Here is a 17,684-nt window from a genome sequence, read left to right on the forward strand (position 1 = left end):
CAGCGTGGTGTGTCTGCGAGATTCCGCGAGTGACCGATACTACGCCTTCCCGTTCGTGTAAACCTGTTACAAAACGTCGGTCAACTTTGATGCGTTCAACGGAACGCTGGTTATGTTTGACAAGGGGAGCGCGATGTACCGTGTACAGCAGCAACGCTCACGCTTTCGCACTTCTCCACTGCAGATTCTGCACTGCTCTCGGTTCTTTTTTTTTTTTCTCTCTTGCTTTCTGTAGATTTGATTCTATCGGTTGGCCTACTGATGGTTCACGTTCACAAATACACACAGCAGAACTGAAAATAAGATAACGACCACCTTCTATTCCTCCTTTGACGAAACTGGAGACTTGCCATTTTCATCACTGGATCTTCTGAGTTTGCTGTCAGCGAAGTAATGTGGTGGCAATAAATATCCTGCTGCTATAAAAAGCAGCATAGCTTCACGACGGCAGTTATCCTGAAGCGCACTCAAGGGCTGCCTGCGGAGCGCACACCGGAGTGCTTTTCTTTCCTCTTCCATCAAACGCTTATTTTGCTTGAAATAAAGGCTTCAAAGCAAAATGTAACAATTTCGGAATGTACGCTGCGTGTTCCAAGCTTGAGCGGTTAAAACAGCACACGCGTTCGACAAGACCAGCGACTGCAGTGCAGGAACAAGAGGGCCTTCTTATTTCGAAATAAATTTGGTCAAAAAGAAGAATATAAATGTAGAAAAAAAACAAAGAAAAATAAAAGCAGGAGGAAAGCGTGGTCAGGTAAAAATAGCATTCAGCCGAGATTTCTAGCGCGGCTGACAGGCAAACAAATACAAAAAGAAAAAGAAACATGTGAGGGGGATTTCCCGCCTGTGGAGCGTTGAAGCGTGAACGGCATTTCTAGTTTATTGCAACCTGAAAACTCAAACTTTGCAGATTCTAAGGCGCTCGAAAACAGGATTTGAGCGTCCATGTTTTTGGAGAATATTCTTGGCCTGTCCTCGAAGAACTTCATGTCCGAAGGGCCGCCTTTTGGAGGACGCTGCGCTCGAAGAGCACCGGATTACCGAAAGTAGGTGGCGTTCAGAAAACGCTGACTTCGACGAAAGGTGGAGCGGATTTTCTGGGATTCACTGCCCGCTCCCAGCGAGACCTTTTTCTGCCGTTTTTGGCGTTGGGCCTCACAAGCTCAAGCTCTGAAGTCCACATTGCAGCGCTTGTAGAGGCCAGCGTTGTATCGATTTTTCACTTGAGCTGAGCGGCAACTTAGCTCAGGTCACCGCTGAAGAAGGCAGGAGAGTCTTATCTCGATATAAGGCTTTGTCTGCGCCGACTTTGTCTTCAAGAGCTGGCAGTGTTTTGTACTTAGTAGCTCTGAAAAGGATAAGGGTTAATGGAGGATGCCTCAGTAATCTGAGATTCGCTGATAACATGACCTTGCTGAGTAGCTCAGGTGACGAATTACAAAGCATGATTAATGACATAGACAGGCATATCAGAAAGGCAAGACTAAAACTTAATATGCAGAAGACCAAAGTAACGTACCGTCTTAGTCAAAAGTAAACAGGCTGAATGGTTTGCTTCTCACTTGTATTATAAAGTCAAAAAGACTCCCAGAACATCGCAGTGTCTTAAGAAATGGGGACAGGGGCTCGCCTTTACTTTGCACACATTTACAGCTTCAGAAGTGTTATCAATTCTCTACTAGATGTCCGAGAAGCAGACCCTGCAGCCTGGTTACATTTGGCAAAGCAGCTTCGGAAATGAACAGCAGTTTGCGATAAGCATCGAGGCGCTGGAAGAGGTAAGGGAATATGTCAGCCTATTGGAACCGGATCACGAAAAAAGGAGAATCATAATCAGATTGGGCTGGAGCTCATTCGACCAGTATTCTCGGATCATGAATGGGGTTTATCAATATTCAAGAGTCGAGTAGTAGTAGTAGCAGTATGTATAGTAGTAGTAGTAGTAGTAGTAGTAGTAGTAGTAGTAGTAGTAGTAGTAGTAGTAGTAGACTTTATTGAAGCGCAACTATAAAAACTGGTGCTTCCCTATATATGGGGTGGAAACGTGGAGGCTAACGAAAAGAGTTCGACCTAAATTGAGGGCCACGCAGAGAGCTATGAAACGGAAAATGGCAGGTGTAACGTTAAGAGACACGAAGTGAGCGGAGTGGGTCAGGGAAGAAATTCTAGACGAAATAAAGAATTAGGCATGGGCAGAACACCTTTTGCGAAGGTAAGGTAACCAATCGTCGCTAAGGCTCTAAGGGTAACAGACGGGGCTCCAAGGGAAGGCAAGCGTAGAACGGGGCGGCAGAAAGTTGGGCGGAGGAGATTAGCAAGTTTCCTGGGATCGAGTGGGTGCCACTGGCGCAGGACCGGGTTAACTGGTGACATATGGTAGAGGTCTTTGCCTTACAGTGGGTGCATGATGATCACTGCAAGCTGCATTATAGGCACCCAAATTAATGCAGTTTACTGCCAACAGCGAAATGCGCTTGGCGCGTATCCCAGCTGTCGAAGCTTTGTTTAGTCATACAGGCCACACTCATTGCAGGTGCAAAGTGCCCAGCTTGGAGCGACATAGCGTAGTTTAAAAATCGTTCACATCACAGTCGCCAAAATAACACTTACTTTTTCAGAACGAGATGACATATATTGCGAGACGAGGCGTAAAACACGCAACCTTCGTCAAAACTCTTGATAAGATGATTTAAATGGCACATTAATTATAGAAAGTTTCTTACCTAATACCTGGTCGTATACGATAAGATAAACCAGCTTAAAAAAAAAAAAAAAGAACATACTTGACGTGGTAACTCCTTTAACATCATATTTTCATTCCGGGAATTTTTAATATCTTGCTTGCTTTAATCTTTAATTATCCCTAGAACACGTTAGTAAGTAGTAAGTCATACGTACCACAACGCGGTCATTATCTGCCCCTTTAACACGATTGGTACCAACGATAGTATATATATATATATATATATATATATATATATATATATATATATATATATATAATTTTAACTCATGCGTAGCGTTGCGTGCGGAAGGTCTATATTAGAACACCAATGGCGACAACTTTATTTTATTGAATTGCTTCTATTTTCTAAAATACCTCCATAGAGAAACCTAAATAAAACTTGAAATTTCTCCAACCAACACTTTTATTTTATAAAACCCGACGTTTCGGAGCCGGCTCGGCTCCGAAACGTCGGGTTTTATAAAATAAAAGTGTTGGTTGGAGAAATTTCAAGTTTTATTTAGTTATCAACCCAACCAGACAGGCAAATCTGTCGAAATGTTTAGCTATAGAGAAACCTCCTCGCTAATTTCGGCTTCATTTGGGTCCTCCCTCAAGGCTTTAGCGTTAACTGAACGTGAGGTGTTTGAACTTCCCGCGCAAGGTCATGTGGCTGTGACGCCACGACGCTGTCACCAAATCAGGATTTTCTGTCAGGATCTGCGAAGAGGCTAACTTTAACCGGACCGGGTATCAAAGCACACCCAAAGTTATGTATATCCTGCGGATATCCGGGCTACTGAAGATCTACACAGCCCGGGTTAAGTCATCGTATGAAATGCAATCAATAGCTTTACTGAAGTCTAACAAATGTCATATATATTTTCAGCCCTGTCCATGAAAACTTAAAAAAATTAAAGCTTTTTAGCCGTATGATAACCGATAAACGTTTCCTGAATCCACATTGAAACATAGGTAGGATGTGCTGTCCTAAGAAATTGATGATGTGAATATTTTCGACATGCTCAAGAATTTTACAAGTAGACAAGATGGTGGTCGAGAATAGCGAGTTTACTTTTTTAAACCAGGCACTCTCCGCGCTAATTTCCATTCAGAAGCTAGGGAGGAAGGTCTGATCGAAATATAAACAACTAATTGGATGTGTTTCTCTAGAGGTTTTCTCTACCGTGTCTGGGCATGGGAGTGACCTAACTTAATTTTAATGCGGAATAATGTCAACGTCAGGAAAAGCATGGGTTGTAGTTACCAGCAGTTTAGAAGTGGAAAAGACTTTTCTGAACTGGAAATTAAAATGGAGTGCTATATTCTCAGGATCAGCTATTAACACATTACCCTCATGTGTAGCTTGATCATTGGTTTTTTGCCACCCCTAATAAACTTCCAGACCTTTGGGAGGTAAGCTTTAATATTACTGAGGAAGTAATTGTTAACATACAGGCGTTTATCTGAGTGAATAGCTTTAGAAACGGCAAGGGGAATTTCATTGAAGCCATGCCAATCTGGATGCTTTTTCCTTGGGCACGTCAATTTCCCTTTTAACTAAATGTATTATGCCATCAGCGATTTTTTTTATTTTTGAATAAAGTGATGAATACACAAGTGATAGTCGTAGTAAAAAAACTTGTTGCCCACATGAGCAGCAAGAATCTTCTAGATCGAAGAAGCACATTTTTTTTTTTTTTTCATCTTGTCCCATTGGGTGCATATATATCCACCCCACATTCGGAGAAGTCATCGAGGTAAATGTTGAGGTAAGTTGTTACTATGTTGAAAGCATCAGTGTAATATTTCGCAGTAATGAGCACTAGGAGACAGAACAGTTCTGTTTACGCAGGCAGTAAACTGATAGCGATGTGTGTCGCTGCAGCATTGTGGTTTTTGAAGTTTGTGTTTACACTTGGTCAAGACGTTTTTGCAGCTTATCAGGGGCGGGTTAAAAGTCGCCTGTCAAACTCGAGTGGGGCGTCGCCGCGTGTTCTTAGCGTTTGGTTGAGTGACACTTACCGGCTGAATGAATGTCTCACTCTTGACTAAACTACTCAAGTTAGCAAAGGTTGGTGCTTGTGTATGGGCCATGCTTTGAGGAGGCGGCGGTCCTACCTGCTCAATTCATTTCTTCAACTTACCTGATCGAAACGAATGAAATCTAGTGCGGTTTCCCGTGGAAAATTTCTAGCTTAAAACAAGAGGGCGGTTGCCTGCTCCATTTGGGGTGTTGACATTGAAAGGGTGCCCCCCCTTCATTCCATCTCGAAAGTGTCCCCTCTCCGGCACTGCCGAATAAGGTCTCCACTGTAGGCGAACTCGGGGGTTCCAATTTCGACATACAAAGGCGTTTACGTCCCTTGCCTAATGTCGCTTTGTAGCCAGTGGTGTAAAACGCAGCGTGTTATAGGCAGGTCCGTGCGGTACACTCTGTGCGACCTTCCTGTGTAGCCGTATCTAAAGCGCGAACGCTGTCATTGGAGCGTAACATAATTTAATATTTATAAACGTTGCTTCACTGCTCATCGGTCTACTAAAATAATAAAAAGGGGTATAGTGTGAAGAACGTTACGCCTTTCTTTTTATTTAGGCGCTCTGAATCTATAGTGCGTGTGTTTCCACTTTTGCAGAGTGAGAGAGGCGTGCTTGTTTTAATCAGTACCACTGGTGTGTGTGTGTGTGTGTGTGTGTGTGTTTTTTTTTTGCACTCCGAGTAGTAGTAAAACAACCGAAGGAAACGGAACAAAAAAAAAATGCGTGTTTTGTTTTTATTTTATTTCGCGCAGGAGTGGCTTCCAGAGACCGAAAGAAATCAACGATAAAAAAAGGCGAAAAGGCGGAGTTTTCGCGGTCTCTTCATATAAGTGGGTGCGTCATTGAAACATCTTCCTAGGCAATTTAATTATGCTTTGATCGATTGTAATCTGTTAGAAATTTCCGATTATCTATCAGAATAGCCTCCTTGCTTGCACACCCACTCATGCTATTTATACGTATACGAGTCATACAGTAAGTCCACAGTATGCAATATTACATCGTTCCTGCTTCAAACTGCCCCGCTATACGTCGAAGTAAAGGTGTCTTGAAACCTATACGAGCTTTATTGGCTAGTAAGGTTTCCCTACTCGCCACAGATAGAAAATACCAATTTACAATTTAGATAACATCGCTGTCCATTTCGGCTTGACTTCAAGAAGATGGGCATTATTTGCATAGGACTACTTCGGCGTCTTTTCGTAATTGTGGCAACAAACGGAAGCGTTTACTGTTTTAGTGCAAGTCGTTTGTTGTGAATTTCTATATAATACAGCATGGCCTTAAAGTAACAGAAACATTAAACTGTGTATCAGTTGAAATTGGGGTTCAAAATGGCAAACAATGTAACATTAATTGGAAGCAAAGCTGATTACAGCGTTTGAAAACAGCGGTTTTAGGCTTTAGGCTGTTTAGAGCGTCTCTGCAGTGGTCTGCCTTAACGGCACACCCCACATAAAAATACACGAATACTGCTTGCATCAGTCTCTTCCAGATACTGCCTCGTAGCACGAGCTTTACCAGCTACTGCGTCGGCGGTCGCGTCCGACGTCGTCCATTGAAATACATTAGGCCATATCAAAGCGCGATAAGTCACCCTCCACCCAACCAGCTGAGGAGCGAGCCAATGGCGAGAGGTCTCAGAACAAGTGCAACCTGTGATTTCCTGGGATGACTGTAGAAAAAGCGGAGAAGCGTGGCGGAATAACGTTACCATTAGAGGAACGGCAAAAAACAAAAGGAGAAATCAGAGCGATGTGCTGCATTTGAGAGCCAAAGACGGGGACGCGTGCTGCCTCATTGACGCAGAGAGAGGACATGCATACCGGTCGGGCGCCGCAGTTGACGCAGGGGCGCTTAGCCGGTGGCTGGCAGGTGGCATTTATCATGCCTAATGACTGCGCACGGAATAAATATCTGATTCGGTCGCTTCAACGGTCGGGCACCGCGTGCTCGCTCCGGTGCCTTCTCGGCCGCCTGTGTAATTGATCGCACCCGCCTTCTGAACCGCACGGTCAATCGACGCAAACGAGCGGAATCACGCGGCTATATTTCGCGACCCCTCGGCGAGGAGTACGGTTAGCATTTTACAAGCCTCCTCTAGCGGCAAGAAGGGAGAAAGATCTCGCCGCCGACAAGGATCCAGCAAAGAAGAGGGGTCGCCAATGAGAGTCAGTGGCGCGGCGTCGTTACTCACCGCGGCCGCGGCAGCCACTGCCGGCGCAGGAGCGGCTAATGTATTCCCCCGCCGCGGCTCCGGGGTCCAGAACCGGCGTTCCGCGCCGCAGGCGCCGGTGCGCGAGGGCGAAAGCGTGCCGGGGCGGACGTGTGACCCGCGCGCCATGATGAATGGGTTATTTGTATGAAAATGAGTGTTGGCACAACCTCTCCGAGGTGCATCTGTTTCAGAGCGGGGACCCAAGGAGCGGCGTTGGAAAGTCGAGGCTTGCCAGCGGCGGAAAAGAGAAAGGTTTCCCGATATTTAGGAGATCCGCTGGCAACAGCAGTTGGTGACGCTTTCTTCTCATATCGGGAGAAAGAGCGAGAAAGGAAAAGCCTACGGGTGAGCAGCGGGAGGGGGAGAGATTTGCGGCACGCCGCACTCGTGTTGACCTAGCTGCTTCGCGTTTCACCCCGGACCCAGCTCAAGACAGATTTGTTCCCGCCGCTGGGCAAACAGTGTAGTCGGGATGGCGCTAATGCTGCTCTACGCCGCAGGCGCCGCGTGTTTACCCGGCGATCAGGCTCGGCGAGCGCACGGGCTCGCACCGTACTGTCCGACTCGCGCGCGGTCGATGCGACAGGCCGCGGTGTCACTCGTCGTGTTGTTTTACATGGCGCTGATAGATGACCCTTGCGAGCTGTGGCGGCTCCCGTCCCCAAAAGGCCCTTGTTTGCCGACTTTGTCCGTCGCGGCAGCGATTCGCGTAGTGAAAAAGATTTTGCCTGACGCCCGCCAGTGCCGAGCCGAACGAGGTGCAGTCATCGCCGTAAATATACGTGCCCGCGCCAGTATACGCATCCTTCTTTCCAGACTTGCATAGAATGCCATCTCAGAGAGCGAGCACACACGCCTGGCATAAAAACGCTGACTAAAGCTGGCCTTACAACTTAGTGCCTAATGAGGGCGTTTGCGAATTGTCAGTTCGCAAGATCGAAAGACCACTGGTGAAGTAAAAAAAGAAGAAAAAAAGCGAAGCATGAAGACAAAGTGCTTTGTAAAGTATGAGGCGCTGCGCGGAATCATGTGCGGTTCCACAAACAATGGCTGAATATCGAACACACTGCCAGAGACTTTTTATCTATAGCTATTCGCCAGTGCAAAAAAAAAGAAAAAAAAAAAAAGAGAGAGAGAGAGAGAGAGAGAGAGAGAGAGAGAGAGAGAGAGAGAGAGAGAGAGAGAAATAGAAGCGAGACCATTGATTTAAAGTTTCGTTTCATTTTCGTGTTTTCTTTCTTTAGCCACTTAAAGCCTTGTACCGTCGACCCAGCGTCCGCTTTCAGCTTATTATATTTTAAGTTTCTCTCACATGCTCGCAACGTTGACACTTCCCGGTGCAAATCCTTGGAAAGACAGGCTAGACTTGGTCCTGAGGCCTGGCTAAAACATGGCTATCCGCCTATCCTCCCCTTGGCAGCGCCTTTAGTCGCCGGGCGTGTGCTAATCTTCTATGTCTGAAATTTCGCGTAACGAGCACCTTATGGCGCGCGACCGCAGCGTTTAAAGAAATGTCGCAGTCTATTTTTGTTCGTGGGGAGGTTTTAGACTGAACGATAAGAAAGTCGTCATTTTATGTCTCTCTCTTCTGCGCGCTCGGAGTGGAAGGTAGAACGTGACAGTTTGGGGCCAATTTGCGTGACGTGTGCTTGCTTAGGACTTAGTGTTACCTCTCGTTATTCTTCTGCAATAATCTCGTCGAGCATTTATTTTATTGCCTCGAGTGGCACCGGAGACAATAGTGACGGCTTCGCCGAGCTCAAGTACGCGCTACTGGCGTGACAGCTTCCCGTCCTTTGGTTTCCAGACATTCGGGACTTACCGCGGGATATTCTGAAAATTTTCACTTTGAGAGAACTTCATTTCACGAAAAGAAAAGAAATCTAAAATGCGGTTGAATCTTCTTTGCAAAAAAAAAAAAGACAAAAAAAAAACAACAATACAAACTGGAGCAGAAGCATTTATGCCAGTGAGACATGAGTGAGCAAGCGGCTCATGCCACCCAGCAACTGCTTGCCTGTTATGGCAATTTTGTTGTAACAATACTTTTGCAATTAGGCTGCGCCACTGTCAGTTGAAGATGTATAAAATTTGTTCGTGTATTCGTTGCCTAGCGCTGCACACTTTCTGTCTGCTATAGTGACACGATTTGGCGGTATTCATGCGTTACGGACGTCTTAAGAGCGCTGGCTTGAGTATGTTTCGATATGTCCACCGGAACGCACAGCGTGAAGCAGTCAGATTTCCTGATACGCGCTTGTGCAGATACAAGAAAACGGAACCGATGTGCGTTTTATGTTTCACTGAATTTAAGACACGCAAACTTGAGAGGAAACGTTGGGAGATTCTGTACGGTCTTGGCGTGGTCGTTTCTTTAATCTTTCTCAAGTGATCCAAGCTGGTTAGTGCTCGTTCGACAGCACTGAGAACATTTCGAGATTCTCATTTCATACTTGGGCACGTGCGGGGTAATTCAGGCTGTCGGGCCGCGTGTCTTGCCAGAGCAACACGTGGATGAAGCGAGTGCATCCGATTTAGCTTAACCTGGCGGAGAAGCTTGATTAACACTGCAAATTGACTGTAATTTTGTTCTTCGATCTGACTCTGATGTAACAAGAAACAATTCGAGCAGATTAAGTGGAGTTTACATTAAATTATTTTGGCGAGAACTGCGGTATTAACTGTGGTATGACCATGCATATACAGTATTTTGCGTGAGAAAAAAAGAAGGTTTAAATGCTGGTAATTTAATTGAGCTAGAAACAATAAAAAGTGTTACCCAAATCAACTCCGTGTGCTATCAGCATTTGTGAGATACATAAGGTATACAACATCCACGTGCCACTTATGGTTTGTCATGTGGAAGTGAGTGTGTTATAAGTTAAGCATTGATATTGTTAAGATAAAGTGTTTTCGAGCGTGGTTGGTAGCTTTTCTGTGACCGTTTGTGCTCTTCCATTATTAAAATTTCAGCCGGACTGCATACACAAGAAGGCAATATTTTCAACTTGTGAAAAAAAAAAAAAAAAAAAATAGTGAACTCGAAAATATGCGAAAACTGTTTAGATATGCAGCCTCGGCTGTGGATTACACGTCACCGACGAACTGCTTTTTAGCATAGTATGGAACAACGTTAGAAAGTTCGCTGGCAGGAATGTAAATAAAAAAGTAAGGGAGCCATGTATGCCCCACTGTTGAACCCAACTAGGTCACGTGAATTCTAAGGGCAGTCATGAATTGATTGCTGTGTGAGAGAAAGCTTTAATGAGACAGCATTTAACCTGCCGTTGAAGAAAGAACCTGGCGTTCTCTGCCACAAAATTCCCTGACTGGTCGAGAGGCTCGTGACGTCACAATGACCTCGCGCGGATAATTCAAACAGACCGCGATGACGTCGCTACACGCTTCCTCATTGGTCTCCGGAATCGGGACATCAATCCACCGCTAACACGTAGTGGCTCTGAAAAAAAAAAAGAAAAAAAGGAAGTAAATTTCTCTCTAAAGAAAAAGGTCCGGTCGGTCGCGAGCTGCAAGCAGCGCCATACCTCTACAAGCAGCTCTGAAGAGTGTTCATTGAGCACGATAGTTTAGAGGCCATATATATGCGTCGTACTGCAGAGCAGGCAACAGTACATTACAGCGATACATAGTTAATTAGCATTATAATTACTCGCTCTGTCTCAAAAGAAATGATGTCGCATTGTGTTCTCAAGGGTAACGTAAGCGTCGTCCTATTTTGATGCAGCCAAACAATTCAGGCGAAAACCAGGTTTATAAAGTTTTCTTCAATTAAATAACATGTGAAATAGTGTCGAAGTATTCAAAACTGCCGTTTCGACGCCTAGTATTGGTGATACGATCGACCTCGCTAGAACCTGATATATGGCGTTCTCGTATATGGCGTTCGAGGGTGCTCTTCATTTTCCTGGTGAATATCTGGATATCAGCTAACTTCATCTAGACGCCGATAGGCTAAAATAAGCCCACAACACGTATAATCGATGCAACAGCCAATCGATGGAGGCACTATGTATGATGTCTAAAACTTTCAGTAGGATTCCCAACATTATGTTTTGTTTGTCACGCTATCGCGTAAGCACTCTGTTTATCGTCTGCAGCTTTTCGAATCTTTTAAGAATTTATCCTGCAAACTATTTTGGAAAATGTTTACGCCTCGTTAAAGTTGCAATCCCCGTGCATGCGCTGCATGACAAAATGTGACGATGAAAATTTCAAGGGGATCTCAAAATGGGACGATGAAAATGTGAAGGTGATCACAAAATGGGATAATTAAGAGCCAATTCTTTGAATACGGTTCAACAACGGTAAATTCATGAACCTAAAATAAAATCAAACCATTTTGAGCATTGCGTTTTTTTTTTTTTTTTTTTCATTTGTTTTTGCTTATGAGGGAGGGGGAGGCGTTGTAATTTCAAATATTATGCGTTCGATACACATATGTGGCATTCCTGGACGTTGAGTTTCAAGTAAAAATATTTTAAGACGGCCATGACGGGCTATGCCATGTCGATCGCGCTTTCTATACCTTTCTAACACATTTCAATAGTGGAAATTATATTGTAGTATACTTTATAATACTCTACCGTCCATATAATTCATTCTGACTATTCGGGAAGAAATGTCTTGATGTGTCCCTTCCTTGCATCCTGTGATTCCACGTGACTTTGTGCGAACACGCATCTTTGCCACTTTTATTATTCCTTCTGTCCCTTCATCTTCAGCCCCATTTCATGGCTGTCCAATCGGGCATAATCACGCACGCCTCCGGCTCTTTCCTTTGCGCAGCAGCTCTCTCGATCTCCCTCTTCGTGCGCGAGCAAATGTCCGCGCTGCAATGAAATTGGCGTCGTTCTTAGCATTTCATTATTTCGCGCAAGCATTAATGCACTCAGAGACAAACTGCTGCCACGAACGCGTCTCATACATCAGAAAGGCGTGCGGCAATCTTGTCGGACAGCACTTTGTTTCTTCTTCTTTTCCCCTTTTCAGGCGGCGCTTTCCGCTCCTCTCCGGGCACGTTTTACAGCACCGTCAAAGCTGAGCCAGCCGAGTGCATCGGCGTTTGTTCGCGGAAGCCGGCCACTTTTTCGGCTGCCCACGCTCGAATGAGCCGCGCGAGAAAGAGCGGCAAGGCTGCTTTTCACAGTTTCACGAGTTCGCATCGCTTACGCGATGAGGTATTAAATTACGTCGAGGTATCGGCAGCCTAGCGAGACTGATGTTCGCCGTCCCGTCGCTCCGGCCGGTTGTTTTTGCTTCGGAAACGCCAGCAGCGCGGGGGAAAATTAATGTGGCCGCGCCAAAACGGCTTTTGGCTCCCTTGGCGGCGGTGAGCGTATCTGCTCCAGCGCCGGCCTCTCGGCGACCCGATGGTGTATCTGCAGATCTCCTCGGCTCTTATAGCAAAAGAGAAACACCGATGTATATGTATGATAGAAGGCGCGCAGAAGTTGCCGCTGGGTGGCCAGCGGCGCGAAACGGATTGCTTTCGTGACAGTGTCCCGCTGTCGTCGCAGGCGAGGTTGCCAGGATACGCGCAGCCTGTAACTGCATCACGTGGCCGGTAGCGTCGGTGGCGGCCTCTGGGGCATGCCAATTCGGCACCCCCGCGTACGTGACTCGGCCGCCGCCACCGTCGCAGTTCGCTCGCGCGCGGCGCGCGAACTTTATGGGGCACCCGATGTGTTTCGCATTACGAGACTCATTAGAGCGGCCGACGCTGGCCAACCGAACCTATTGATTACCCATGGGGGAGCGGTGGTGGTGCTCCGCGAGCCGATGTTTGCTCACCGCTGCACGTCCCAAACCACTGCACAGCCTACGGCGCGGCGCGACATGGTATGGGCCCTTTCAGTTTTACGAAGTTCCCCTTTCGAGCTTGTGCATAGTGGGGCCCCAGGAATACGATGCCGAAACGAGTGTCCTCCTGGTGGCGGCACCAGGCTGTTATCGGGCTAGGGACTTTGACAGGAAGGCGACACACGTAAGGTGACCGTTCGGTGCTATAGTTACTGAGTTCCACTCCCCCCTCCCTCCTCCTTGCACACCTCATCACACTTGTAACGACACTTCCTATCAACTTGTGACTGTTAATAAACAAGAGTGCGCGCATTGCTTTCTGCGTATTTTATTTGGCAACTTATTTTGTGTGTCATCTATTAACCTCTGACGGGTGTTTATTTTTGTGTTCTTACCGAAACGAAATGAAACTGCCATCGCCAAGAGTCCCCCTATACGCCTTGCAGTTCACAAAAAATTAAAAATTAAAAATAGGGATATTAATTACATTCGAACAAGTAATCAGTTATTAGCGCTCCTCGGTGTGGTTAGGGCGCGATCGACTGTGTGTCCAAGGGCGCGGAATCGAATCCCATGGACACGGCGGCCGCTTTTCGATGGAGGCGAAAAGCAAGAACACAAGTGTACTGTGCGATGTCAGTGCACGTTAAAGAATCCTAGGTGGTCGAAATTTCCGGAGCCCTCCACTACGACGCCTCTTTTAGCCTGAGTCACTTTGGGACGCTAAACCCGATAATCTAAACTAAACCATTTATTAGGATCCATTTAAAATCTCACATATGGCCGAGAGAAGATGCTCTGCTTTCTCAAAAGTATCATTATTTCTCTATTTTTTTATTTTTTGAGAAAGCTCGCATGAAAGATCATCTTGGCTAGGGGCTCGAAAGTATGCCGTGAGTGCTGTCCGTCTCTCCAGAGAAGTAGCTTATCTAAGCTGATCAGAATTTTCTTTTTTCTCTCTGTAAAAACGACTTGATGACAAAAAGGGGCAAAATTGGCTCGAAGCTCCAAGCGCATGAAATACGAGTAGGATCTGTTCAGAGAAATTCTTCTATCTGGTGTTGCATTCAATAAAGTCGCTTAGCGATATGGACTAGAATTAGGGACTTGCGAATAGTATGTTTTACGACCAAGTCGAATGCGAAGGGTGCAGATTCTCTGCCGAATCAGATATGAATCGAATAGTGACAACATCGAATTGAATACAAAAGTTATATTTTCGGTAATATTCTCTGCTTCTTCAAATAATCGTACCGTCAAAGACTGAAGCGCCAGTGAAGGCGCTGCAGCCTATGGTGCCATGGCTCATGGAATTAACTTTAAAGCTGTTAAAATGTCCTACGCACCAATGAAGTATTTTAACCATATAAGCGTTGTCAAATTCGTGCAAGAATCTCTTATTGACGACGAAAGATAATTGATTATCCACAGTAGCACGTCAAGACACGAGACGGGCGACATCACGTATAAGCCATGGTCTCTGATACCATGCAGGCATGCAGACGAGGTTGCTAACCTTGTGTACGCCTTGAGACATCCTGCAGTCTTAGAGGCCGCATATGAGCATTATGAACGCTGCTACGCGAATTCACCGAGTAGCGGCACTGAACCCTTCATGTGTATACCGCGCATACTGATCGCTGCCGGGTGGTATAGGTGGCTACAGTGCGAGCCGTCTGTTTTCACCACCGACCAAAAAAATACCACAAAGGTATTTATTCGAGCCTTTTGTCAATAGTTCGCAAAGTATTCGAAACTGTTATAACAGAATCGATTCGGTTCGAATAATTTCCAAAATGCACTTTTTGATTCGTTGGCAAAAATGAGAGGGGTTCAACGCTTCTGAATCGAATGTTGAGCGAAAGCTTTGGCTGCGGGCGACCGAGCGTTGCATCGATTACAACCAGCGTTCCGTGGAACACATCAAAGTTCAGCTGCGTTATATGCAGAACCCACTTTCATGCCCTGCGTCTGCGATGCCGCCCGACGCTTCCCTGCTCCACTCGGTCAGACTCAGTTCTCCGCGCCGGCGCGCGCATCTGCTGGGATGCCGCTATCCTAAAGCCCCGTGGCGAGCACTATGTACCTGACGAGTCACTGGGTGACCTACAAACGGTTCGCGCATGCGCAGTGAGGCTACATAACGAGGTACATGCCGTCACGTGTCGGTGCAGCGAGTGGAGACCGGCGCGGCGCAGCGGTGGAACACCTATGGAACGGCGCAGCTGGCTGCCATGGTTACGGCGCATGCGCAGTTGTGGCCTCGGACAAGTACGGCGAAAATCGCTTCTATTAGCCTATTGAAGCTTTCGCTACAAAATTGAAAACGAGGGTATTCGATCCGCGTACCCCCAAAAAACTTCACGACAATCTGCGCTTTAAAATATCCGCATGCGTTTCGTAAACCCCAGTACGTTTTGTTGCCATACCACTACACGTAAAATTGCTCTGCAAACTACCAGAGGGTCGTTTGCAGAGGGTCGTTTTCAGATGGATTGCAGTAATTGCAGTATATAGTCTTGGTTCATTATTTGTAGCGCTTTTTTTCGCGCATATTTTCTCCCTAATATTGTACAGGCTAAGTGGACGTTCCCGAAAGAAATCTGGGTGCTTTTTCTCGTTCGCTCCTTCGCATTTTTTGATATGGCGGCGTGTTCGAATTCGCGCTTGTTCAAGACACATGCAGGGGCGTCATACCGTCCTCGCCCGCACTATCGAAGCCTGCTCCCGCATCTGCTGGTGATCTATGAGGAGCCGCGTTTCTGCGGCGTTGTCACCTGGTCGACCACCCTCGGGGCCGCGGGAGGCGTCGATCGTTCGCCCAGCCGCGTCTTGGGGGGGCCACAAAGGCGACGTGCCGCAGCGGAAGGGGAGGGGTCGGCTCATCTGCCTTGTGTGCGCGATGGGCGAACCGTGTTGGCACGTGAAAGTGCATCTGACAGGAGAGCACCTCCTGGAGGCCAGCTCATTAACCCTTTACTTGTCATGCGACAACGTGACGCGAACATGGTCGCGAAGGGGCGGGGAAGGGGGGTTGAGGCTGCTCTAATTGGATGCGACAGAAACGGAGCCTTTTCTTGGTGGTCGTCCGGCTCATTAATATTCAACGATGTGTCGGGCCGTCGGCCGCCCCGTGACGGATTCTGATGGATGACACGCGGCCACACACCTCTCCCGCCATCGGGACGCGCGTTCCCCGCAGCGCGACGCAGATGAGTCGGCGCGATACACGACGGCCACACAGTCTGAGAAATAGATCTGTCTGGGTACCGAGGGCCTGTCATTGTCGCCATGAATGCGAAATACGGCCCGCGCCACTGTCCGGCCGCCGCCCGAGTCGCGCCGAGAGGCTGTTGAGGGCACGTTGAGAGCGCCGCCGAGGCGAGAGCGGCTCCCGCCGCTGCGAGTGTCCGCGGGGCTCGCCGGCGACACTTCAGCTGCAGGTCCACCCACACTCGATGTAGTGGTCGCCAAAGATTACGTATCCGCACTATGAGCCTGGTGCATACGGTCACATGCATCCACCACATCTCTGGCTCATGCAGGGGCCAACGGCAAAAACGTTGAGTTCTTAGTGCACAGCGAAGAGTCTTGCGGGTGGTCTAAATCTACTTAGCCTCCAGTGCGGCGTCCTCCATAACCGTCGGTGTGTTTTGCTGCGTAAAAATCAACCCACGCACATATCACTTCCCAAGGCACGAACTGCATGAAATGTACCACGTTTGATTTCTTTATCCTCTGCGCTCTTCACTGAAACCAGCATAGATTTTAAAAGAGCGCATATAAAAACCACCGAAGTATGCTACTGGCACGTAGTCATCCGAGCTGGTACGAAGACCTTCTGTGTGTCATTGCACTTACATATGCCATTTCATTTCAAGTTAGTATATCAATTATTCCGGTTTTTTTTTTGTTGTTGTTGTTTTTTTTTGCAATTTCTTTCTTGCGTCAACGGAAAGCTCCTTTCCCACAGCAACGAATACCCGATTTTGACACTGACAAACAAAGCACAACAATTTAAAATTTGATTTTTCTCTACCGTATATTCCGGTTTTCAGAATGGTATATCACGTCTGCAAACAATGACGTCGGAGGCACGATATATATTTAGCGTAGTTGTAACCCTATGAAACTCTATGGACGCGACACTGCCGCGTTGCTGGCGTCGCCTACATGCCATGCTGAGACAATATCCACCATGAGATTAGCCAAGATGGTCAGGTTTGATTAGAAGTGTAATTAAAATTACTAAGCATGTTTTAATCAGCATAAAATGAACAACGCAAATAAAGAAAACTGATATGTATAAATAAAAAATACAAAGATGCGTTGTTACCTGCAATATATAGCACGGCCAACGGCAGCGTCTCTACAATTATAGTGGCGACTTTGCTTTTTTTTTTTTTTTTTTTTTTTACGCAAGCTTGCCATAAGGCATATTATAGAAACTCATCTAACTTATTTTCGGTAAGGAACCTGAGCAGGCTCCCACTCTTGTCGTTGTCGGTGAGCCATTTAGAGAAGTCATCTTCCCTTGTTGCGGTTAGTCCCACTTCGCGCAGAATCTGTGTCCTTGATGCCCTTGTCCCTGCACAAGTCCACAGCAGGTGGCGAACGCCCACTTCTGCAGCTGGTGTGGAACACTTCGGGCATGTGGTTGGTCCGATGTCTGCTTGAGATTCCCATCGGCCTGTTACCGACGGGATAAGGGCCGCCCCGCTCATATCCTTCTAAGGGAAACCTCCTCTAATCTCGTTAAGTTATGAGGGAGGGGGAATGTACACGGGGGAATGAGGGCACGTGTACTTTTCCTAAAAGAGGATGCTAAGATGGGAACAGTGGAGCGGGCATCAAAACGGCGCCTGGTGGGGCGCGCATTAG

Source organism: Amblyomma maculatum, chromosome 1 (assembly GCF_055883805.1).
Source record: "Amblyomma maculatum isolate TAMU_Amacu chromosome 1, ASM5588380v1, whole genome shotgun sequence".
In the NCBI taxonomy this organism is placed as follows: Eukaryota; Metazoa; Arthropoda; class Arachnida; order Ixodida; family Ixodidae; genus Amblyomma; species Amblyomma maculatum.